At 33.5% G+C, this 26,787-nt stretch overlaps 1 pseudogene; it reads right to left on the bottom strand.

Annotated features, from left to right (window-relative positions):
* Nucleotides 1-16,065: 16,065 nt before the first annotated feature.
* LOC149142406 (uncharacterized) lies at nt 16,066-16,579 on the bottom strand (annotated as a pseudogene).
* Nucleotides 16,580-26,787: the final 10,208 nt, after the last annotated feature.

The following is a 26,787-nucleotide window of genomic DNA, read 5'->3' as shown; positions in this document are numbered from 1 at the left end:
AAATAACGTAGTCTACCACGCTGCTACCAAGTCCATGGATGCAGGTCATTTTGCTGGAATTAGGGCCACTTCTTTAGACCGTTGCAAATTATGAGATCTTGAGCACTACAGAGCTTGACTAGCTCTGACCCAAACAAATTTTCCCCCGGGTCTTCAAAGCTCCTTTTGTACCTACTAGCTAGAGTAGGGTCTTCCTCTAACCAAAGAGGATTAGGGTTGGAATGATTGCTTAGAATAATAGCTTGGTTGTTTGAAGTTCGAGCATTAAAGTCACCTATTAAAAGGATATTACCGTCATTCCTTAGGCTAGAAATATCATTCTCTAAACCATTGTAAGGGTTAGTTTTATCTAGATTCTTCTTCTTATAGAAGTTAGAATTGATGGGGGAAAAATAAAATATTGCTATGTAGGACTTTTTATTATTAATATCTCTGATCTCTATCCAACTATATTGGTTGTGAGGGTCATTTTTATAAATCCTAGCATGGGGGGAGATGTTCTTCTTAATGTAACAAGCTATTCCCCCAATGCCTCTACGGGAGGACCGCTTGTTCTAGGTAGACCATAGCGCAAAGCCATCTATGTTAGGGAACTTAGATTCTTCGTGCTCCCAAGTTTCAACAAGCAAAATAATATCAACATCATTTGAAATCCAACTTAGCTTGGGGCCTTTGTTCCATGGGAAGCCCCGACAGTTCCAAGAAAAGATCCGGAGCATGTTTAATTGCTATTGATTACTATGGTTTTGGTTTTTATCTCGAATAAAGGCTCTTCTAATTTTGATATGACGTTTAAATTGTTTATATATATATATATATATATATATATATATATATATATATATAAACAATTTAAACGTCATATTCTAATATATTATTATTTATTTTAATATATTATTATTTAAAAACTAAACATTTATAAGTTTTTCAAAGCTTATTTATTATTTATCTTCTCTCTAAATAGGGTGAATTAGTCTTTTCCCATTAAATAAATAAATTAACCCAAGTGTATATACACCTTAATCTAAATAAATAAATAAATAAATCAATCAATCAATCAATTGATCCTTTGAAAATTAAGTAAATAATATATATTAAATAATTATATAATTTCCACTTAAACTTTTTAATTAATACCCGCTGATTTTTTACTATCCATGAATGCATTTTTTTTTGGGCCAATTTTGTTTAAAAAATAACTTTCGATTAATTGGTAAAAGTGGATGGTTTGTTTAAAAAAATTATGTTATTAAATTTTATTGCAAAATAGTAACCAATATACTTTATTTCATTGGAAAACCATAAAACTAAAGCATCATGCATATTGTTAAGTTACATGGGAATGATGGTGAGGAAGTAGAGTATTTGTTAGCTGCTTTTTCAAACTCTCCAATATGGTTTATCATTATCATTAGATTTATTATTTATCAGATTTGTTATTTAGACTTAAAAATATGTTTATAAATAATAAATTTAGTATTTTTTAAAGTAAATTTTAGATGACTATAAGAAATTATAGTAAAGAGTTTTTGTTAGTTACAAATTAGTGATTAAAAGTAATATTAGTATAGTTATATAAGTTAAATGGTTGGTAAATATCAATAGACATCAATTTATGCTAAACATCAAAACACTAATTTCAAGATAAATTTCACATTACCCCAAATAAAATTGTTTTATAAAAAATAACTAAATTATAACTTTATTTTAAATTATTATTATTATTAATTACAAAAAAAACAATATATGAGTTAAACAATATTCTTAATCATGGTGACTCACCCCACTTTACCATGGAATTATTAACTTGTAAATAACTTTTGTTACAATATCATAGCTTATCAATACCACATACACAATATTTAATTAATTAATTTGAGATAAATTAATTAAAAGAGCATAATTAACTTGGACATAAATCTTAACCCTTGATCTCTGTACACTCTGCTATGAATATTTTGGCATATTATGTTGAGATTAAATCTCCACCATCTACTTAATAATCATTAATAATTAAACTAAAATTATGGAAAGCCTATTCTAAAATAAACATGTCTATTAATATAAAAATAATTATTATTTTTATAATTTCATTGGTTAGAGATCAAGTTTAATTGTCTCCTTACATTAAGATTTTTTTCTCTTCCTTATTTGAATGCTTAACCTAAAAAGAGACCATTTTCAAAGATATATTATACATGTATAAAGAAGTCAAGATTAATCTTTTCTAGTGAAATGAAATTCTAAATTTTAATGTTGCTTAATTGAATTCCTTACCAATTTTGTTTATGTTTTTAGTTTCCCTATACACTTCTAGAATAAGGAATGTCTTTGCAGTAATAAGAAATTTTTTGAGCTTTTCAATTTACTAGTATTTGAAGATGTTTTGAGGATATTAATATTGGTAAGCGATGTTTTGAGGATATTAATATTGGTAAGCATTAATGGTTATGTTTTTAGTTTCCCTACACATTTCTATTAAAAGTCGGTCAAAGTAAGGGTAGGTGTTTTCTGGCTGGTCCTACAATACCGTCTGGGGGTGAGCACCATTAGTTCAGGGGAATCCTTTCTTTGTCGTATGCTCGGGTGGCAACCGGTATTCAAAGTAAGGGTGAGTGTTTGCTGGCTGGTCCTATGGGTCCCCGCTCCGTGGTATAGATGATTTGGAAGATCTAAAAAAGAGGCATTTCTCTATTTCCCATATTACCCCAATATGAAGTATGGACAACGTATCATAGAGGTTCAGAACAGCATCGATTCCTTTTCCGACAAACTTCGGTTGTTCCGATACATATACATATACATATACATATATTGAGAAGATCTAGTATTTCAAAGAAGCTTCTAACGTGATTGATCAATGGATGGGAAGAAAAGCGGTGTGAAGCAGGTTCATATCGTGTGGGTCCCAATTCGAGTCATAAAACGCATTCTGGCATAAGCATCTTGGGGGTCCAAGAGAAATTGAAATAAAGAGGTTCTCTGCACTAATAAGAAAATTTTGAACTTTTCAATTTACTAATATTTGAAAATGTTTGAGGATATTAATATTGGTAGGCATTAATGGTTATGTTTTTAATTTCCCTATACATTTCTAGAATAAGAGGTTCTTTGCATTAATAAGAATTTTTTGAGCTTTCCAATTTACAAGTATTAGAAGATGTCTTGAAGATATTAATATTGGTAGGTATTAATGGATTTTCTTAACAAAATCAATTTTTTTAGTTAGGCATTTAAAAAATATATATATTACTAGAATTTTCATTTAGTGTAAATTCTATCATCAAACTAGGTATAATCTTCAAACTAAGACCTACATGAAGAGGGAGAGGCTTCCTTTGATATAAAAAAGATAGGGCTCCTTTGTTGTTAAAAAGATAACGTGTCAAAGTGAAAGTAGATTGTTGTGCTGGTTCTTTGTAGTGAATGATATTAAGGTTTCAGAGCTTTTACATTTAAGTAAATCTCCCCATTTTTAGGGTCATTGTATTATTCAAAAAAAATAAAATGTCAAAGTGAAAGTAGATTGTTATATTGACTTAGGTGTAGTAAGTCATATAGAGCTTTTGCTTTTGTTTTTTTGAATAATCTTATTATTGTAAAAATTATTATATTATCTAATCTCATTTATTTTAATTCAATTTTACATTTTCAATATTATTAATAAATGTTATACCAATCTAAAAGAGGTATAAATCAACTCAATCTTCTCTTTTCATATTTTAAATATTGTTAATAAAAATTATTCAAATGTAAAAGATGTATAAATCAAATCAATCTTCTTTCCCATCGAATTTCCCAAATAAAATAACCCAATAAAATTCTCATATCTAACTTCTTTTCTTTTCTATAATTAAAAATCTATCCTTGAAAGTCAAAGACGACTTCCTTTCTTACCCTCCCTGCATCTTCATTATTGGGTTCCTCATAACATCGCTCGTAGTGGTATTGGTGCAACAATTTCTTCTGTATTTTTATATATCACAATATTTAACGTGGCTCCTAGTGGTATGTGAAGAATTAGTTGTATTATAGATAAAATCAAAGACAAGTTGCATGTGAGTGAATGAACTAACGTAGACACATGGGTTATGCTCCCAAGGAACATGATTAAAAATATTAATCATGTAAGCATTACGTTGGAATGCTTACATGCCAACGTAAACATTCCTTAAACTATACACAAAGAAATGTCATAGTCAACTATGGCTATAACATGAATAAAAACATATAAATTTTATAAAGCCAAAAGTTTCATGTTCAGACAAACATATTAAAAAGTTAATTATTCCATATTATATGAACATAAGAAGAATTTGCTTATATGTGTATATTTAATTGATTTAAAATAATTTTATTGGTTTTATTGTGAGTCTAAAAAGTCAAGACTTTTATATTTGATGTTTATGTATAATATACTATATAAGACAGTTTGGTGGGTGGTAACTAGTTTGAAGTTACAAATATTTGATTGATCCAAGATGATATTTCCTTGCCAAGTTATATAAAGTAAAGTCTATGGTCACGACATGACATGTTGCATAAAGGAGTGCATTAAATATGCTCCTTTATGAAAAGTTGGTGTCGGTGAAAACTAAAAAAATTATATATCTGCTAAAGGTTCATATGGAAAATTTGGAATATAAAACTATGTAATGGGTTGTTTTGGTGTTTGAAAAAATTATATATCTGCTAAAGGTTCATATGGAAAATTTGGAATATAAAACTATGTAATGGGTTGTTTTGGTGTTTGAAAAAATTATATATCTGCTAAAGGTTCATATGGAAAATTTGGAATATAAAACTATGTAATGGGTTGTTTTGGTGTTTGAAATCATTTGTAAGTACTCTCATTTTTGTTTCTAGAGAATTAAAATTAATAATTTGAAGTGTGAAGTTAGTGTAAAATGTTTAAAAATATTTATCTTTTCACAGGTTCATTTATTTATATTTTATATAATTATTAAAAATAAATTTATTTTAATTTTTATATATTTTAAATATAATGCATATATTTATATAAAATATAATTATTACAAATATAATTATCTTGATTTAAATATTTTTTAATTATAATGCATATATTTATATATATTAGATATATAAAATTAAATATTATTTTAACTAAAAGATATTGTTTCAAAATAAATTTTATATTAAAAAATATTTAGTTTACTTAATCATTTTATTCAGATAGTAGTGAGGAATAAAAATAAAATAAAAAATAAATTTTATATTAAAAAATATTTAGTTTACTTAATTATTTTATTCAAATAGTAGTGAGAATAAAAATAAAATAAAAAATAATTAAGTTTGTTAAGGTTTAAAATTCAATAAACTTTTCTTATTTATTATAAAATTGATTTTGTTACTTTTTTTTTTTTTTTTATTTTCTTTAATTCAAGGTCATCTTAAATCTATCTACTACCCTCCCACTATGGAATTAAAAAGAATAATACATACCTTGTTACATTTTATATATATTCATTATTGTATTTATTTTTTAAAGGTTGACTTTAGAACACAATGACATATGACCTAGTCTTGAGCCCACAACACTACCATAGATTTGACAAATGTGACTTTAAGACAAAACTAATAGTACCTCTCCATGAGTACATGAGCTCTGAAATAAGGGTTAAGTCCCAAGTCCCTAGTTTTTACTCTTGGGTTAGACCTAAAGACCCATGCTTGACATGCCCATATATTGGGATTACACTACCTTATATTTGAATATAGGATTGTAGGACAAAATTGATTGTACATTTCCATGTTTAGATTTCCTTTGAAATAAAGGTTAAACATAAAGTCCCTAGTTTTTGCTCCCAAACCATGGGTTATACCTAAAGACCCATCCTTGATATGTCCGCATATTGGGCCCATGTTACTCTCATAAATGAATGATGTAATTCTCTTTCAAAAACAAGATTAATATAGTTTTTTTTTACTATATTTTATTAAAATAGTAATAATTGGCTTATTTGGCATTTAACATCTTTAATGTGATATTTTCTTTATGACTTTGCATTATAACTAGCATGTTCTGTGGATGTTGGTGAGCACCTATTATTTTTTGAGGAGTAAATCTATATGTGGACAAACTCACCCTCTTTTAAAAAAAATCTCCTCTAAATTTGGTAGGAATATTGTGAAATTTGCATTTAGGGAATTTGGCCCATTTTAGAACAACTTGGATCATCAAAATTCCAAAAGATGAGAAAATCAGGAAAACTTCACCCCATTAGAAAAAAGAAAAATAGAAAGAAACAAAGCCAAAATGGTTGTGTTTGTCAATTTATTAACTCATCCTAGTTGTTGAGACTAAATTTATGTGCGAACATAAAGACCCTTCTCCCTTAGAGTGGGTTTAATGTATTTAAAAGAATCGTAGTAAGATTAATAACTAATATGCACCATGGATTAATCCTTGTTGGAAAAAGACATTATAAAACTAGTGCATTTGTGCCAACCCTTTTGCTATCCCCTCTTGTAATTATTAGTATGAATTGTAATTCATGTAAATATTGTGGAAATGTAAACACAATGACTGGGCTGAGAGGAGTGGACACAGATTCAGAGATCTGAGGAGGAATTTCTTGGGAAGTGGTTGAACTTAAAGTGTTTCAATTAATATGCCACTAGTTTTTTTGACTGAGTTTTAATGGCCTGCACAATAGGCAAGGAGGTTGAGTATGGGCTTCTTGATTGAAGGATAAACCCATACCACCTTTTCCCTTGAGGAGCGTGTTGGGTGGTCAAAATACAAGGGATGGAGACCTAGGGTCATCAGAAGAAAAGAGGCCAATGAGAAAGAGAAGAAATACAAAGAAATGGATGCAAAGAGGCAAGTCATGGACACAACAACAAAGGTTTAAGTAAGAGGGAAGTTTTAAGATATGGAGTATGTTGGCAAGCATACGATATATGTGAGATGAACTTGTAGAAGGAAACACAAGGAGAAACATTGACACAAGAGTGTGAGCATGTAGGTGGAGAGAAAATGTAGTATGGATACGACTGTTTTAGTGGGTTGGAACCAATGTGTGCTCTGAATCCCTGCATAACAGAGAAGAGAAAAGAAGAAGCAGGTGAAGCAGGTGGAGAAATTATGCATTCTGGAATCCTATGTGGCGGAGTAGGTGGAACACAATGTATTTTGGAGTCCATGTAAGCAGAGGAAAAACTTTGTATATGTTTAAAATACCTGCGAGTTAGGGAGTGGAAAGTTATTGTGTACTCTAGATCTCTGTCAAAAAGGTCGAGGCACTTTGGCTATGACTTCAAATAAAATTCAACAGGTGGATACATTGTACATTCTAGAGTCCTATGATGTGGAGTAGGTCAAACATAGTGTACTTTGGCATCTTGTGTGAACTGGTTGATTGGAATAAATGTGAATTCCCTTGAGCACTTACTCCTCAAATGCTGAATCTGGGTCAGGGGCAGTCAGTTGTAAGAAATATAGTAGTGTATTTAGCTTATGGTTGGGTGGAGAGTTGAAGTCCCTCCCTGAGTTGCCAATCATTAAGTTACACAAATAAGTGTGTCTACTTGTAGTTTTATTGCATTATGAATGTTAAATGATGTTGTTATCATTTTTAACAATAAATGTATCAATATTGCTTATGGAGGAATAATGTTATTCCCAGTTTCCTCTAATGAGATGCATATGTGATTGTTCTCATGGTTTGACAGGTATTTACAGATCTTTGTGACTGTTGCTACTTCCCTAGGTGGAAGGTTGATTGCATGACTTCTATGGTTATTTGTTGAGTTTAGCTAATTGTCACTATGTGTATTTTCTATTGTTTGTTATGTCATGAATATAATGAATATTTGTTATTTATGGACTGATGTAAGTTTTTGTTGATGTGGGTGTGGCACATGATATCAGTGGGTTTGATAGTACCTGTTGGATCCATTATGTGATTGTAAGGATGTTGTGTATCTAGAGTCACAGTTAAGTTTCAGTTATAGTTTAATTGAGACCTATGCCTATTGGTAGGTAGGTTGAAAATTTATGTCCCTTGCTATGGCCATGTTTAATTCCTATATGGTTGGTGTGGGAATGAGGGATTCATCCCTATCGTAATAATGGTGCCAAGCATTGATTGTAATTGAGAATGGCTTTGCAAGCCATTGAAGTCCTTAAGACTTCTAATCTTGGTCATCATAAACACAATAGGCTTTCCCTCGAAACAAATGGACCCTGCTAGACTTGAAATAGATACAAAGCCTACAAAGCCTGAGAAATGTTTATATGAAGACATATACATTTATTTACTGAGGAATGAAGATGTGCCTTTGCGAGGCGAAAATCTTGTCATCTATTAACAAAAGCCATGCATTGATAGGAGGCACATAGTTAACAAGAGTGTGGGATGAGAAATTTTCCATTAGTTATCATGGAATATTGATGTCGTACTGTGTTGGGTCTGCCAAGAGTCTTAAGGAGAAAAGGCCGATGGCCGATAAAAGGCAAATGATAGGAAAAATCTCATCACTAGTTTCCAAGGCTTCCCATCATGTCACAGAGGTGAGACACTGATTCATTCCCTATGTGGGTGTGTTGGAATTGTTGACAAAGGGTGAGAAAGAATGTCGTTCTTGTCATAAAATGAGAAAATGTGATTTGCACGATGGTCAGGGACCTGGTGGGACCTGTGACTAAGCTAAGGTGGCAAATATTATGCAGGACACAAATGATGTACACCTACAGCATGGCAAGGTTGCTAACATGGCACATTATCAACCGTGTCATACAATTATAGCCTTTTGGATGGCTAAGTGGTTGGTTTTCGAATGACACATGACACCACTAGAGGATTCCACATGGAAGGATGATTTCAACAAGATGAAATAAGGGTTAGTGACGTGGAGATTAGGCCGATGTGGTAGCTTGAGGACATGTGGCAGGGGTTTCATGGCACCACCTAGCTTAGGGAAAATATGGGCATTGACATGGATGGGTGACACATCACCATGTACCTCGAAGCCTCAATAGTATTTGTAGTGCCTACTGGTAGTGGCCCACAGTAAATGGAAGTTGTAGAATGGGAGCCTTCTTATTACATAACATAGAAGTTCATGTCCTAACAAGTCGTATAGTTTTGAATGTGGTAAAATCCAAGGGAATGGTGCGAGGCATGGTGGTGTTATGATGCTATGATGTGGAAAGAACCACGGTGGAATTTGAGTGAAGTGGCAGTGCCACATGGGTACTATGTGGAAGATCCATGCTAACGTGGAAAGAGTTAAGGGGCCTACAGTTCAAACAAGAATAACTTTCAATCCATAGGTCAGATTAAAGAAAAAATTATATCACCAAAAATATATCGACGAGTTGAATGTGATGGTGTTGCCTCAGGTGAGTTCCACACACTTTGGAAGAGAAGTAATTTTTTAATCCCCACCTTCATAATGAGACCATGGAGGTTGGTTTAAGTCAATGTAACACCTAACATTCAATTGGGTTTAGCTCAAGGGGGTGGGAGGGAGCATTATAGAGTGGTATCAAATCATCCAAGTTCAATACTTGGATTGGGTGGGCTCAAGATAGATGAAATGAAAGAGATAAGGTTCTACACTAGACCTTTGGAGGTTAAAATTTGGAACTTTGTTATATAGTGCAATGTTTTCTAGAGATTGTTAGCTATGTGAAGGTGGGTATTGGATGTAGCACTGTGACTGACGATTATGTACTGATTGAAAAATGTTTGTTGTATGTGTATTAGTGTTGATATCAGAATTGTGAAAGGATAAAAATGACAGATTATGATATATTAGTTTTCTTGCTAATTGAATTTTAAGATTGCAACTATTTTGGCTACTAGTCTTGGTAAAAGGATGATTTAAAACCTAGTGATGATACAAATATAAAAATACTAATATGCATTTTGGATTCCTAGAATATGTTGCTGACATGAATTCTAGATGTGTGAGAAATAACAGATCAACATGCTTCATATCAACATGCTTGGTGTTGGCATGGAAAGGTAACAAACAAATTTTTTTATATTGATGTAACTAACAACTATGTGTATGTGACAACAAATAAGAAGACCCATTTGTAGCAAGAAATAAAAGCTTGGAAAATAGTATGGTGCAAGATAGCATGGACAAAGTCCATCATGAGAAAGAAAGGGAAAGTTCCCATGATAGAGAAAAAACCTTTAGGAGCTTGAAAGTTGAGTTGAAGAGCTACAAGGCTGAAAATAAAAGGCTTATTAAAAAGCAAAAAGAGTACTAAAGGTTGAATATGATGCTTCTAAAACACTTGTCATACATGCAAGAGTTTTTTAAACACACATAAACCTCTAAAATAGAGGAAAGTCATATTGACGAGGCCAAAAAGAGACCTCCTAAGGCTAGAGAGAGAAAAAAGGCAACTTCATGTTGGCACTCTGGAGAGAAGCACCTATGAAGAGATCGTCCTAACAAACAACGAAAGAGGAATAAGAGTAGTTCATGTGAATTCTAGGCACATGAACCAATGATTTGTAGTACAAAAAGAGATGAGGGAGCATCCCCTCAAGCTCTCTGAGATACTAAAAATTCCCTTATTAAACTATTTCGAGGGATGTTCTAATTTTGAGGTTGCTATAATCCTTGGGAAATACTTGACTAAAATTTTGTGGATATATTGGTGATGGATACATAGAACACCAGAAATCCAGGATGGGAATGTTTTATATGACTTTGTTATTATTGTTGGCTTCATATTTTCTCTTTTTGTTTTTGGTTGTTGACTTTAAGCATGGCCATGTTTCTTTGTATTTTTCCATGTGTTTTATGTCATGGATTTTCTTTGTTTTTGTTCTTTCTTCTTGCCTTTTGTGGTTTGGTCTTGGTGGTTGGTTTGGTGTGGGAGAGGAAAGAAAAGGAACTTTGGGGAAGAGATTAATACAACCCAACTAGAAGTGCAAGACCCCAATTGAACTCTGTATATAAGATAAATGGTAGTGGAATACAGAAGAAGATGCCATAAAAACTAGGTGGATTGGCCAAGTCCACATGAATAAAATGAACAATGGCATGCCAACTTACTATGAAAATGACATAAAAAGGGGGTTCCTATAACTAGAATATATGCATGGATGATATACATATATGTTATTCTCTTTTATGAACATGAGATAGACGGGAAAGTGAAATAAATTATGAGGATGCCAATCGATTTGGAATTCCATTAGTTGATAACCACCATAGTAATAATATGAGTGATCAATCTATAAAATATGATGACTATGTGAATGATATGAAAACAAAATTGGTACTTAACATGTTTTGGGTAAGACAATGAGGTTAATTAATGGATTCCATGTTGTAAAGAACACCATTGGACAAGTGGGTAAGAATGACCCATTACTGATAATTATCATTATTACTATGTTATGTTTATGCTTTTGATATTTGTTGTGGGAATGAATGAAAATGATAAAAGGTTGGGAATTAACAACATATGCTTAGCATGGATGAAGATAAACTAGAATCAAATGCAAATGAAGATGCCTTTATGAGTTTTTTTTTACATCTATGAATAGATGAGTTTATGAACTCCAAAATATTGCAATAGAAAATTGTTTCCAACCGACTATACATTTAAAATGACTTGAGTTGAAATTGTTGATAGTGAAATCCAAGTAAATAAGGAAGGCAATAAGCCTGGGTAAAAGTGTAAAGGAAAGGAATTGAGTAATAATTCCTTCAACTAAATTTTAATAACTATTGTTTCAAGTTAATGCATGCTTGCATGGACACTAGGAAGTGGTATGGTGAAGGAGGGGAGCCTTCAATTTGAAATATTTAAATGATTTTTGCAATTCCTGCTAAGTGATTTGGAGAATTAAAATGCTAATGAGTTTAGAGATATGCATTTCTCAGTTCTGACTTATTATTTTTTTGGAATGAATGTATATGATGCCATTCCATTTGAAAATTCATTGTCAATAATCATCTAGAGGAAGGATAATTGATCAATGTTGTTAAAATATAATGATTATATGAATGACATGTTTGTGATAACATTACGAGGTTACCCAATAAGATCCCTCCGTGTAAGGGATCCATCAATCAAGTGTGAAACCTTGTTGTTAACTATTATCATGATCATGTGCTTATGAAATTTATGTGCCCATGCTTAAATTATGTTTATGATAAGGAAGCATTGAATGTTATATCAATGAGTATACAAAGAACTAACTAGATTCCTTGGTCAAATTATGAGGCACATACGCCATTGAGTGCTAGCATGGGCAGAGAAGACCACTCAATGCTTACAATTTGCTAAGTGCTAGCTTGGGCCGAGAAAACTAATCAGGGCTTACAATTTGTTGAGTGCTTTCCTCAGGGCTAGAAACCTCTTAGTGCATACAATTCGACCATTATGACCACCAAAGTGCTAGCTAGCCACTTACATACTTTCCAAACAATAACATCTACCTTAATGAAGGTGTGATGAAAATGGAGGTGTGATGATAATGGAGGTGTTGTGGTAAATAATATTCATTTCGACAAAAGGCTAATTGGATGGTAGTGCCCACACTCACTAGGAGGTGAGTGAGAGAGGGGGGTGGGCTTGTTTTGACCTATATGAAAAAATTGCATGGAGTAGTATAACTACCACTGAGTGCTTGCATTGGGGCTAAGAAACATTTAGTAAGCTAGATTTAAAGATAGAGCTAACTGAAGACTACATGGAGCCATGTGTCATATACACCGCTCGACGCTTTTAAATCCATGACAAGAAAGAGTAACCATAGAGATAAGTATTAATTATAGTTTGAATAAATTCTCTGTTTAATTTGTGATTTAAAATCAATTTAATTTTTTTTATGGTTAACTTCATAAATAAATCTGTTAATGAAGGCATGTTTGAGTTGATTTAAAATTCTTATGATGGAACTGATAAGACTCATTTTCTTGTGATGTAGAAGAACTTTTGAACTTTCCAACGAAAATACAGGAGGATGAATGCAAGGCAAACATATAATCTTAATGGTGTTAGAGAGCATGAAAACACAATGGAGATACAAAATTTAGGAACCAGGCGATTGTGGTGACAAAGAAACCCCGTGATATGCATTGATCACCATAAGGTATGATATGACACATGTGTTGTGTAATTAAAGCAAGGTAGAGGGATGCCTTAGATAAGAAAATTATTCCTATGTGAGGAATCCTTGCTAAGGGATGGATTTCCTGAGGGACCGAGGAAGAAAATAAGTGTTGGAAACTTGACTATATTGAAGGGGGGGGGGGGGGGGTGTGAATCAATATAGTGCATTCATGGACATCAATTTTTTAATTTACTTTTCTTTCTAATATTTATCTAAACTATTAAATGAGAAAATACATCACACAAAAAAAAATAAATTTAACATACAAACAATATTCAATTACAACATAATAATCAACACACAAAAGCAGCACATGTGGGCACTGGATATAAGTGGAAACCTATAAAGGGGAAAACAATGAATTTGTTGTTGTGATTTAAATGCAAGCACCCATTCCTTTTTACATCAACGTTTGTAGGCACCCCACCTGTAGGAGGTTTCAACCTCTCTTCTATTTTGCAAGCTACAACTTGCTAGAAGCACCCACTCCCACTCACATCAATTTTCTGCAGGTTTCCACTTACATGAGGCTTCTACAAGCTACAACTTGATGGGAATATCCTACTCCCTCTTATATAGGCTCCAACTTGCTATTTTTTAGGCTACTACTTGAAAGGAGACAACAATTCGCTAATAAATAAAAGATTTAATATGTTGTTTTACTTGGTCTTTGATTATGCATACCTCCATTTATGTATCTCTTCCTTCTCTTCCTCAAATTTTCTTCACATCTACTCTTCTTATTTCTCTCTTTACTAGGAAATGCATGAACAAGGTCACAAAACAAGTCTTTCAACTCATGATATAACCAACCATTCAACCTTCGCAAAACACCTCTTTTTATAAACAAAGTTTGTTGACTATTTATTCCATGTGGGAGCCTAAAATGAAAACACTGCCTCCTTGTATTCAACCTATTCATTTCACACTTAATTATATTTTGAATATCAAAGAAAAATTAATGGTCCAACAAATATTATTTAAAAATGTAACATCAGCCAACTGTAATGATTGCATAAGCCAAAATAATGTCAGGAGCATGTAATTTTATTGGGATAAGATGAAATCTTCTTTATCCATGCTACAAAACATGAATGTTTGTTACCCACTATCAATCTGGGTTGTGGAAGTTGATTATCCAATGTACATTTGGGTTGTGGATGCTGAAAACTAGACTCTAACCTACATCCATTCTCTGAATTAGATAAATAGCAAATCCTTTACTTAGATTTGCAACCATTTACATCACAACTTCTTAAGGCACCTCTGCAACTTTGACCTCTACAACACACCTCTTTGCTCAATAACATAGTCTTTCAATCATCAACTCAACATCACATGATTCGAAATTAAATAAGAATGCAACAAATTATAGGTATAAGCACAAATACAAAGATGCAACATAAATAAAACTTCATTTCATTAATATCAGAATACTGAAATATGTTTACAAACAGAATAGAAATAAACTAGCTCAGGCGATGGTAGCTTATATCTGAGATGAGATGTGACAGATATGTGCCTCTAAATTGTGTTACAACAAGGTTCAAGGGCCTATTTATTATTAAACAACAAGAGAAAACCATAAACAACCAAAACCCTAACCCCAGGAGATGTAATGCCAAGAGTTTGTGGGCCTTGTTGGGGTTAGTTGGGCAGCCAACTTCTCGAGGTCGTAACTTGGTCATATTATCTTTTTTTGGCACATACAGTACCTTGTTGGAAAGGTCTCTTAGAGTACTGCAGGATTTGTGGTAGTCCCTTGCCTATGGCCATGGGCCTATAGAAGACCTCAAGAAAACACCGTTTAGAGGGTCAAAATTGCCTCGGAAGTTCAGGACCCAAAAAACTGCTAAAAATAGTAAATGATGAAATAAAAAAGGAAAAAAATGAAACCAACTGGAGGTCTAGATAGAATAGGTTGGTGACCACCAATATCCACCTAGATCATTACAACATGTGCAAGAAATTACATCATAACATCACAGTATCTACACTTGAGATAAACATACCTCTGAGCATAAAAATTACTCACAACGTTACATAGGAGTATGTATTGGTAGAAATACAAACACAACCATAACCCAGTACATGGAATCAACATACTCATAGTAGCCATTGCATGCATCAACTGACACCCTTTTCCCTTAGTGAAAACATTTGCCAACAATCTCCCCCTTCGGCATTGATGGAAACATTGTGATCCTCCCCCCTTTTTCCTTCCTCCTAAGAATCATTTCTCTTTGCCTTCACTTACCTCCCCCTTTCAGTTTAATGGCAAGTGGGTCCAAAGAAAATCTAGCTCTACTTGCACTTTTATTTATATGCAACGTCTAAATAAGGTCATGACCATCACCAAGAATTTAACCAAATGTGGAAAGCTATTTTATGACAAAACACATATGCTAATGCTCACTTAAGTCTTCTAAGGTATAACCATGAGCAATTTATATCACAAGTTTTTGAGTTTGTTGAAGATCATTGAAATTAGACTCACTAAAAATTGTGGTTGTTTCAAGTTCATCCATAACACCAAGGAGTGTGAACTCTCTGCTTATAAATCACTAGTTTCCTCATCAAGGATTGAATGCTTGTAGTGGCAAAACATTGTTTCTGACCTCAGAAAATTTCCTTAAATTGAAACCATCTCTTCTTTCTTCAACTGCTATTTCTCCAATCTCATACTATTTCATCACACTAAACAAAGATTCATTGCACCATTTTGTCACGACTCTTGCATATTGCACATATCCTTTGTGTAATACTCTTCTGGTATATTCATGGTAACAATCCTTTTATGCTGATGCAAAACAAAATGTCATATTCATTGAGAGAAAATTGGATGTAGCTAGAGTCTTCATATTTTAACCTATTTGAAAGTACAACATATATAATTATAAGTTAGTTACTACCTAAACAATTTTATAAACATTTCTTATAATGTGCACTATTGTACATCTTCTTGGAATGGCTTCTAATATATTGTTGATATGCCATGGTGTTTGAAGAATCCAAAACTCTGTAGGGACTTAGATCATAAATGAATGGAAGAAATTTAATGGAATATCTTGTGGCTGGAGCATCAAAGACCTTTCCATGTCATTGAACATGAATTGGGTTGTGAAATATCTCAATAAATGGATAGTCAAAGGATAGTCCTTCCTTTGACAAGCTATAAAAAAGCCTAGATACTTATGGAATTCACCGTGCATAAATCTTATGAGTAGATAGGATTCAACTGTAGATGACTCCAAAATTTGATTAAGGTTATGTGTATAAGGACATCTTAATGTGAATGCAACTACAACAATATAACCTTCATGAAGAAATTGCACAAACTGACGCTTAAACTGCAATTCAATAACTTTATAGGGTTCAATATCCCTTGGATAACCTATGTAGTATCTAGAAACAGAGCGAAGATGACTAACGAGCTTATTCAAAATTGGTGATTCATCCATCTTCTCCACCAATGCTCATAAGAAACAACTTACCAATCAAACAAAAATCATATAGGAATTATCTTATATATGTTTATGTAGGTGAAACATAAGCATATTAAGTTGGCGAGGTCAATTAACTGAAGTAGGACTAATTCCTCCAACAAATTTTCACCCTTTTGTCTTTTGGTTGAGTTTATACATAAATATCTTGGCACAACAAGATGTATAAGGAAGGCATAAACTTAACCCTAACTTTGGCTCAAACAATCTTACCGCCCATGTCAAATTGATTTATGTTCAAAACAGTGATAAAATTAACAAAGTTAAGTTATGGTCCCATCACCCTTGTCCTACACATTGATTGAATTAACAATTAAAGACTTAACAAACACCAAATCCTACCTTTGTCCTGAGGATGAACCACATTAGTTGGTTTGAAATGTCGATCAAATCTCAAGAATGTGATTAATCCAAAAGACAATACTATTATAAACGCCAACATTGTTTAATGTAATAGAGAAATCAAAATTTTCAAACACCATTGCAGGATAAGGTAGCCATTACTTAGAACATCCAACGATGATGGAGATCACGATGTATTTTTCTATTTTGAGAAAAAAACATCTATTTAGTCCTCAACGCTCTATCAACTTCTCTTTCAACCTTATGGAATTTCTGGCATATGTAGGTCCTTTGCTCTATCACAAATTGTAAAGGAATTTCAGGTCCATACTCAAGTCTATTCATTGTAATATACTTCTTGTTTATATTCGTAGGTCCTATGTCCTCATGTATTTTCCCCGTAATTCTCATTTGTCATGATGAAGATATCCCTTCCTATCAATCCTTCCTTTTTGCATACAGTGTGGCACCCTTAATGCGTCAAATCCTCTCTGGACTCAATGCATACAATCTGACGATGACTATGAATCCTCTCTAGAATCCATAGTCTATGTAACACATTCACAATTCCATGGTCTAATTAATGTTCCAATTTGGAGAGCATGTAATAATATCTCTTCAAGTTCGTTCAGGTGTAACACATATGAACCTTAAAATTCCTCTTCTATGTGACTGTCTCTATAATGTTCTTTGCAATGCTAGTTCATGCCACAGTCCATGTAATGTTTCTTTTGAAATCATTTCTAAGTAAAGATCTCACTTATACAGCTTATCACATAATTTTAAAAATAACATATAATATAATTAATTAATTTATTAATTTAATCCAATTTTTATTAATTTAATTTTCTCCAATTAAAATTAGTTCATAACAAGCATCTCATTTATATTATATCTCACATAATATGAAAAAACAAAATAAATAATAAAAAACATAAAATAAAATTAGTTATATATAAGCCTTTTAAATAATAAATTATTTATTAACTGCAATTTAATAAAATAAAATAAATAATAATATTAATAATAATAATAAATAAATGGAATATATTAAATAAAAGAAAAATAAATAAATAAACAAAGTAAATAAAAATGAAATTAAATTAATTTATTAACTTAATCCATATTTTATGTTAGTTTAAATTTCTTCATTTGCAATTATTTCAAAACAAATAGCATTATTAGGTATAACATAAAAATATTTACATATAAGTCTTTTAAATAAAACTTATTTATTAACTTATTTCAATTTTGAAATTTAAAATAAAATAAATATATAAATATATATAAACAAATAAAAATAAATTAATAAATTAATAAATAACATTATTAGGTATAATATAAAAATATTTACATATAAGTCTTTTAAATAAAACTTATTTATGACTACATTTGACAATTCATAACTTATTTAATTAATTACATAAATTAATGCATACAATAATCTCTTCTTCTTAAATCATTTCTAAGTAAAGATCTCACTTATACAGCATATCACATAATTTTAAAATAAACAATTAATATAATATATTGATGAAATTAATTAATTTATTAATTTAATCCAATTTTTTATTAATTTAATTTTCTCCAATTAAAATTAGTTCAAAACAAACATCTCATTTATATTATATCTCACACAATATGAAAAAACAAAATAAATATATAAAAAACATAAAATAAAATTAGTTATATATAAGTCTTTTAAATAAAAAATTATTTACTAACTGCAATTTAATAAAATAAAATAAATAATAATATTAATAATAATAATAAATAAAAAAAAAAAAAAAAAAATGGAATATAATATATAAAAGAAAAATAAATAAATAAACAATATAAATAAAAATTAAATTAAATTAATGTATTAACTTAATCCATATTTTATGTTAGTTTAAATTTCTTCATTTGCAATTATTTCAAAACAAATAACATTATTAGGTATAACATAAAAATATTTACATATAAGTCTTTTAAAAGAACTTATTTATTAACTTATCTCAATTTTGAAATTTAAAATAAAATAAATATATAAATATATATAAACAAATAAAAATAAATTAATAAATTAATAAATAACATCATTAGGTATAACATAAAAATATTTACATATAAGTCTTTTAAATAAAACTTATTTATTAACTTATCTCATTTTTGAAATTTAAAATAAAAGTGATATATAAATATATATAAACAAATAAAAATAAATAAATTAAAAAAATAAAAATAAAATAAAATTATTATTGAAATTAAATTGAATTAATTAATTTATAAACGTAAATCTTCCAGCCGACAGTACAAGCTAAGAGATATCTTACGATTCTTCTATTAATAGCTTTGTTTCTCGACTCTCTCTTCTCATAATTCAGATCTCATTGCCCTGATGATGGACTCACCTAGCTAGTCCGAAACGTCGGTTTCTTAAATTGCTCACAGGTTTTTCCATTAACAAAAAAAATGTTTCTTTTTCACAAAAAGATTGTCTTGTCTATACACTATCTTGAATACCAATCCTCGTGCCCAAAACCATGTCCACACACAACTTGACGTAGTAATCCTTCACACGAATTTGCATCTTCTCAACATATAGATGATTATTACAACTTCCATCTCCTTTACAATAAATATAGGTGGTTGTACATATAGATACCTGTTACACTGTAATTTGTCACTGTCTTCACTCCAGTCCTTCTACTGTGTCATGTGTCCAAGTCAAACATGCTCATATTAGACAAATGATCTCTGATGTTGCCAAATGACCCACTTTTCCTAAGTTATCTACCTCATCGTGACTATGGACTAAATATACGCGCTGAAGGGCACTCCTAAACAGTCTAGATGCGTTGCCATTGCGGAAGTACATCTGATTCCCGCGATGGTCTGAATTCATGTCCCAGCGCTAGGTTATTTATAATATTTAGCGATGATCTGACTGGCTACACTACTCACTAGCGATGTCAGCGTTATAGCTCAGTTATGCCCCCGCGATGATCCAGATTGGGCGAATTTGTTCCAACAGTCGACCTTCCAGATGACTCCAGACCTGGTTGTTGGCATAGTTTGTGTCGCCTTTCCTCCTCTGGTGTGGCTGTTCCGTCATTTGTGCTACCTTCCTTGGAGATAAGCTCACTCTTCCACCTTTCATGGAGACTCCTTCTCCTATTTAAACTCTCACCATTGCTATGCATTGCTAGTTTCTGATAGTGGGCTAGTTGAGCAGTGCTGTTAGTGTTTGTGAGTTTGCTAGATAACTGGTGTGAGTGTGACAAGTGTGGGAATGTTGATAGCTTGTGGAAGGTTGTGAAGTGCCCTTAATCTTGTGTAAGAATTGTGAGTGAGAGAGACTTGTATGTTGGGAGATCCATCTTCAAAGAGTGAATGCCTAAGGAACATGTTGGTTGGATCCCTCTGAGAAGGCTTGTGACGTCAAGACTTTGGTTGTAAGCTTACTCTTATTTCATTATTAATACGATCAATGATGTTTTCTTATGTCTTGTATGTAATGTACTTGATAGCTCATGACTTCTTGAATTTGTGAGTAAATAGATCATTGTTGTTCCGGTTACGTTCTTTGTTGTATTTCCTTTGCATTGTTTCAGGTTGATCACTCATTAGGAGAAGGAAACAGAAGTTGGAGTAGCGCAACAGAACTCCATCGACCACCGGTTGAGGTAGGCCTCCAACTATGACTGTTTAAGGAAAGCTATTGTTGATCCGTCCTTGTTTGTAACTAGACCCACTCTAGGGCTAGAGGGGTTGCCTTCGTCTATAGAGGGAACACTTTCCTGCATCACAATACCATCTCCAACATAATCCTGAAATAATGATTTTAAATTGAAGCCCAAAGTCTTACATAATGAAACAAGGGTTAAAAATTACAAAGACTCTCCTCATGATCATTTTTTCTATTGCTGCTGTCCACCTACAAATTTATTCGGGGGATTTTCCACCATGGATACAATAGTATTATGCTTTATTTTGTGGTGGCTCTTATAAAATTTGGTTGTTATAGCTAATTCCACTATTGGCCATTGAGACTCAAGATAATACACCAATTATTTTGCGTAAGTTGAGTATAAGATGAAGCTCTCGTATATTGATAATTGAACCCTCATGACTTCCAACATTTCCTTCAACTCTGCATTCTCGACTTCTTTACTATCTTGATATCCATGATAATGCTTCAATTCTCACCTCAGCCATTTTTCTCTATTCCATGCATGAAATAATTCTCTCTTTTTATTCATTCATTCTTTTAGAGACACTTACATCTGGGTTTTCATGTGAAGGAACTAATACTTTACATTTGAATTGCTTCTCTCTCCTATGCTATGGTTACAATATTAGCTCTTTGCTTCTTGTGAAGGAAATTCTGATGCTTATTTTTTTGTTTATTCATGTTTCTCTCTTAGTCTTGTGAAGCTTACTCAGTCACTCATATTATGTCACTAGTAGAAAAACATATTTTAGTGACTAAAAAAACTACTAAAAATCACAAATAAATGACTACGTTTGGCCACGTGACCATTAGTAGCTAATTTACAATATCTCATTTTTGTGACTAATTTAGTCGTATTTAATTGTATTTAATTGGCTATCTCAATTTTATCGCCTAGTAGTATATTTACTCGTGAATTTTTTCATTGATTTAGTCATTAATTGCCACATTTAATGAACAAACGAACATATAGATTACTATAGGAAATGACAAATCTGTGACTAGGAACGATGACTAAAATTTGCATATAAATGAATACTAGTGCCTAATTTACAGTATCTTATCTCATGACCAACATTTTGGCCATATTTCTTTGATCATTAATTGGTTTCAAACGATGACTAAAATTTGCATATAAATGACCATTAGTGGCTAATTTACATTATCTTATCTCGTGACCAACATTTTGATCATATTTATTTGGTCTTTAATTGGTTTCCTCAGGTGATCACATAGTAGTATATTTGGTTGTGAAATGAATAATTTAGTAGTGTATATTCATTTATTTTACCACTATAAACAACTAATTTAGTCATTGTATATTCATTTTATTTGTGTTTATTATTAATGAGTATAAACTACTAATTTAGTAGTTTTATATTAATTTTATTTTTGATCATTATTAATCAACATAAATGAATAAGTATGATTTTGTGACTATATTAAACAAATATCATACATTATTCATGCTCATCTTATATGAAAACACATGTGAATCATTTAGCCATATGTTGATTACAACACTAAAAAATATCAAGTATAATCATAAATAATTTGAACCACAAATTTTATTATATGAAATGTCAAGTATTACAATATGAGTTTACAACTGAATATTGGTTGGGCTACAATTCATACATGAAATATTGTTTAATTAGTTAAAAACATTCCCACTATGTTTCAAATGCATTGCACATATGTTAGATTTCCAGGTCGTCCACTAGCAATGATTGAAATTTTAGAAACATGATTTTACTTTGGCGTAAGTGCACCCACAAGGGCATAATCAACCTCTACATCAAATAATTTAGAAGAATTAGCCAATGTTTTCGAAACAACACATTCTTTTTATTTAAGAAAACTACAAAACACTTTTTTTGGTAAGTCAATGATCTATTCATAATTAATAAAAAAAGTAGGACATAGGTAACAAAAAGCAACTAGTCTCACCTCAACCAAGTTTGTTGACCAATGTTAGCTGGGAATTACATACAATAAAAAAGAGACTAAGGGGAGCAGTCTAATGCCTGAAAGGACAAAAACACAGTTATATAGCCAAAATAAACAAAACACCTATCACCATACTTAATAATATGAAGGAACAGAAGCTGGATTGTCTAGCCCGGTCCCTTGAGGAGGGGAAAGGGAAATAAAAACATCTAACATGTTTCTCAAAGTGAGCTAGCCAAGCTTCTGTAGAAATTTTGAATAATTTAACACATATTCAACAGAGATTATCCTGATCATGTACTATTGCGGAATACATACACAATACATAAGCTCCTCTACGTTGATCATCAATATAGCAGCATCAATAACAATAAAACATCAAGAGCATTCACACATTAACACAATATGTAACCCGGGGAAAGCATCTCACTAAAAACCCCACACTATCTGTATATTAATGATTGAGACCGTGTAACATTACAAAGTACAATGCTTATCACAAGAAATCCAGTACCAGCTCCACCTGTTACACACAATACAACTCAGATCTGATCTCCAAATCTATTCCACTGCTTGCCTGCCTCTCCAACTCAATACCTGCTCAAGAACTGATGAGAATGGTTTACCAAACTCGTATTTCACCTGCAAAGAATCACTCACACTATATTGGACGTGAGAACAGGTTACAATTCTTGATATTGGCCAATTCATTGGCATACTCAATCCCTCTGATTGTGCAAATCATCATGCACAACTATAGTCACAACTGATAGCAATCTGATCCTCTAACACCTGTCCCTGCTGAACTGAACATGCAATGACATGCAACTGAGTTAACTAATGTATTCTATAGTTGCATTATGAGTTAATAACTTGTTAATTAATTAATAACTAATTCACCCAACTCATCTCTAGTCTATTTGCCAGTTAGACTAAATACAACCAGTTTAACAAAGCTAAACTGAACACAACTCCATCAACTGCACCTCCAGTCCACTAAACTCAACTCACTTGAGTTCTAACTGAAGTTCTGCATGCAAATATTAGTCATCCCATAGGTAACCACGTATTTCCCTCTGGAATTTGCATGTACCACATCCGTAGCTCATCCTGAAGTGCTCCAAGAGAATAAGATCAAGTTTATAGTCCAAATATTATTATGAGACAATAATATTTGACTTTTCTATTTTTGACAGCCAGTCTAAAAATAGACTTTGATCACTCATATTGTGATCACTCACACTGTGGTCACCCACACTGTGATCACTCATACTGTGGTCACCCACACTGTGATCATCCCTGCTGGGATCAAAAATAGAACTTGCGCCATAATTTGCCTGCGGGCCCACTTAGTGAAGGCGACTCTTTTCACTAAGCTCCATCATCTTTTTGCAATCTCAACACTCCCTCTCGACAAGATATGGATTATTTTTGTAATCTCAACACTCCCTCTCGACAAGATATGGATTATCAGCAATCCCTATCCTGCCTCGGTGGTACTCTAATTTGCTCCTGGTGAGAGCCTTCGTCAGAATATCAGCATCCTGATCCTCCGTTGGAATGTATGAAAGCAACATGATTCTCCGTTGCGCACAATCTCTGATATGATGGTACCTGATGTCAATATGCTTAGATCTATCATGAAATACAGGATTAGCCAAGAGTTTAATGCAACTTTGGTTATCACAGTAAATCACAGTAGGATCCAAATGAGAATCGAACAAACCAACCAGGATCTTCCTCATCCATATAGCCTCGCATGCAGCCAAACTTGCTGCCATATACTCGGCCTGCGCTGAACTGAGTGCTACGGATCTCTGCGTCCTGCTGTACCAAGAAACTGTTGTCGATCCAATACTGAAGACCCCTCCTGATGTGCTCTTTCTGTCTGTTGGGCTCCCTGCCCAATCTGCATCCGTGAAGTCACATAGCTTCACCTCATCCTCCTGTCTGTACCATAAACCATATCCCGATGTGCCTCTCAAGTAGCGCAATACATGCTTGCCCACCTTCCAGAAGAGCTTGGTAGGCTTAACCATAGCTTGTGAAAGCTGGTTAACTGCATAGCATATATCAGGTCGTGTATTGACCAAATACATCAGTGACCCCACCAACTGTCGATAAACAATGGCATCCACTTCTTCTCCCGAAGTGGCATCCTCCTTCCTCCAACCTCCAGGAAGAGGAGTATCAACAGGCTTGCAGCCATGCATGTTGAACTTCTCCAATATCTCCTGAGCATACTTGCCCTGAGAAACAAACAGTCCACCACTGCGCTGCCATATTTCCAATCCTAGGAAATAGTGAAGGAGGCCCAAATCCTTCATCTCAAACTCTGTAGCAAGATCCTTCTTGCATGACAGTATCAACAACTCATCACCCGTTAGAATCAAATAATCAACATATAGTACAATGATAAGCAACTTACCCTCCACCACAATCTGGTATAGGTTAGGATCTGCCTTGCTCTTGGAGAATCCAAGTCCTGTGAAATAGTTGTCTATCCGTGTGTACCAAGCACGTGGTGCTTGCTTCAACCCATACAACGCTCTCTTGAGCCTGCACACATGTGACTCGCTGCTGAAGACCTCAAAGCCTCCGGGTTGCTCAAGGTACACCTCCTTCTCAATGACTCCATTGAGGAACGCAGTCTTCACATCCATCTGATGAATGTGCCATCCCATCTGCGCTGAGAGAGCAAGAATCGTCCGTATGGAAGAATACCTTGCGACAGGTGCAGAGGTCTCCTCATAATCGATCCCCTCTATCTATGAAAAGCCTCGAGCAACAAATCTTGCCTTGTACTTCTCCACACTCCCGTCAGCTGCTTGCTTAACTTTGTAGATCCATATCAAACCCACCACTGATTTCCCTTCCGGTCTAGGAACAATCTCCCATGCACTGTTTCTGACAATAGAATCATACTCTTCCACCATGGTGTCTACCCATGCGGGTTCCTCCACGGCTTCCTCGAAAGAGTATGGCTCAGTCACAACACACTTGCTCATAAGAGCCATGCATCCAGTGTACCAATCAGGTGACTGTCTCTGCCTGTGTTGGGATGTAGGTGGTCCTACAACTTTCTCTGCATCTTGAGCCAGTCGCTCAGCTTCTGTCAAGTGCTTTCACCCTCTGATGGTTGGTGCTGCATGAGTGGTCTCTTCCACTCCATGAACCTCGTCCTGTGGCTGATCCACGTCCTAAAGCTCATCCTTAGGAACTAATAGCTCCTCATCTACATGCAAGTGTAGCTCCCTCTCAAGCGAACACTTCATGGCTTTCTCCTCCTGAAATTTTATATCCCGTTGCACGACAGTTTTACCACTGTCTGGCAAATACACACGATAGTTGTGGGACGTATCAGTGTACCCCACAAATATCCCAACCTCTGTGGTCGGCTCCAACTTCTTCCTCGCATCCTTTGTCACATGCATGTAAACGTTAGCACCAAAAATCCTCAAATGAGAAAGATCAAGCTTCTTACCAGAATAAGCCTCCTCAGGTGTACTCATGCCAAGTATCCTATGAGGACAACGGTTTTGAACATAAACTGTTGTATTGCATGCTTCCGCCCACAAGTGAAGGGGTAGGCCCTGATCATGCAACATTGCCCGTGCAACACCCACAATCGTTCTGTTCTTCGGCTCAGCCACCCCGTTCTGCTGTGGGTTATGGGGAGCTATGAGCTCTCTTCGAATCCCTTCTTCCTTGCAGAAATCCTTGAACTCGTCCGAGATGTATTCACCACCATTATCGCTCCTAAGAGCCTTCACCTTCTTCCCCGACTCCTTGACCAGTGCTTTGAATTCACAGAACTTTGAATATGTCTCGCTCTTCTTCTGCATGAAGATGATCCAGCACTTACGAGAGAAATCATCAACAAAAATCACATAATACCTGTGTTTTGCTGTCGAAGCAACTAAGAAAGGTCCACACACGTCTGTGTGAATCCTCTCAAGGATCGTCGTGGCGCGACTATCCTTCTCGTGAAAGGTGGCTTTCACAAACTTCCCCAAAGTACACCCCTTGCACTGATCTGACTATGCAAGTGTGCCTTTAGGAAGCCCTGTAGTGATCTTTTGCAGTATCTTCAAGGTTCCATGGTGAAGGTGACCCAATCTCCTGTGCCACAACTCACCATCATCCTAGCTCACCAATC

The sequence above is a fragment of the Pinus tabuliformis genome, chromosome X (genome assembly GCF_031772625.1).
Source record: "Pinus tabuliformis cultivar Carrire ecotype Pingquan chromosome X, CPIR1, whole genome shotgun sequence".
Classification (NCBI taxonomy): Eukaryota; Viridiplantae; Streptophyta; class Pinopsida; order Pinales; family Pinaceae; genus Pinus; species Pinus tabuliformis.
The sequence above is the reverse complement of the archived record's forward strand: the minus strand, read 5'-3'. Positions and strand labels throughout refer to the sequence as shown.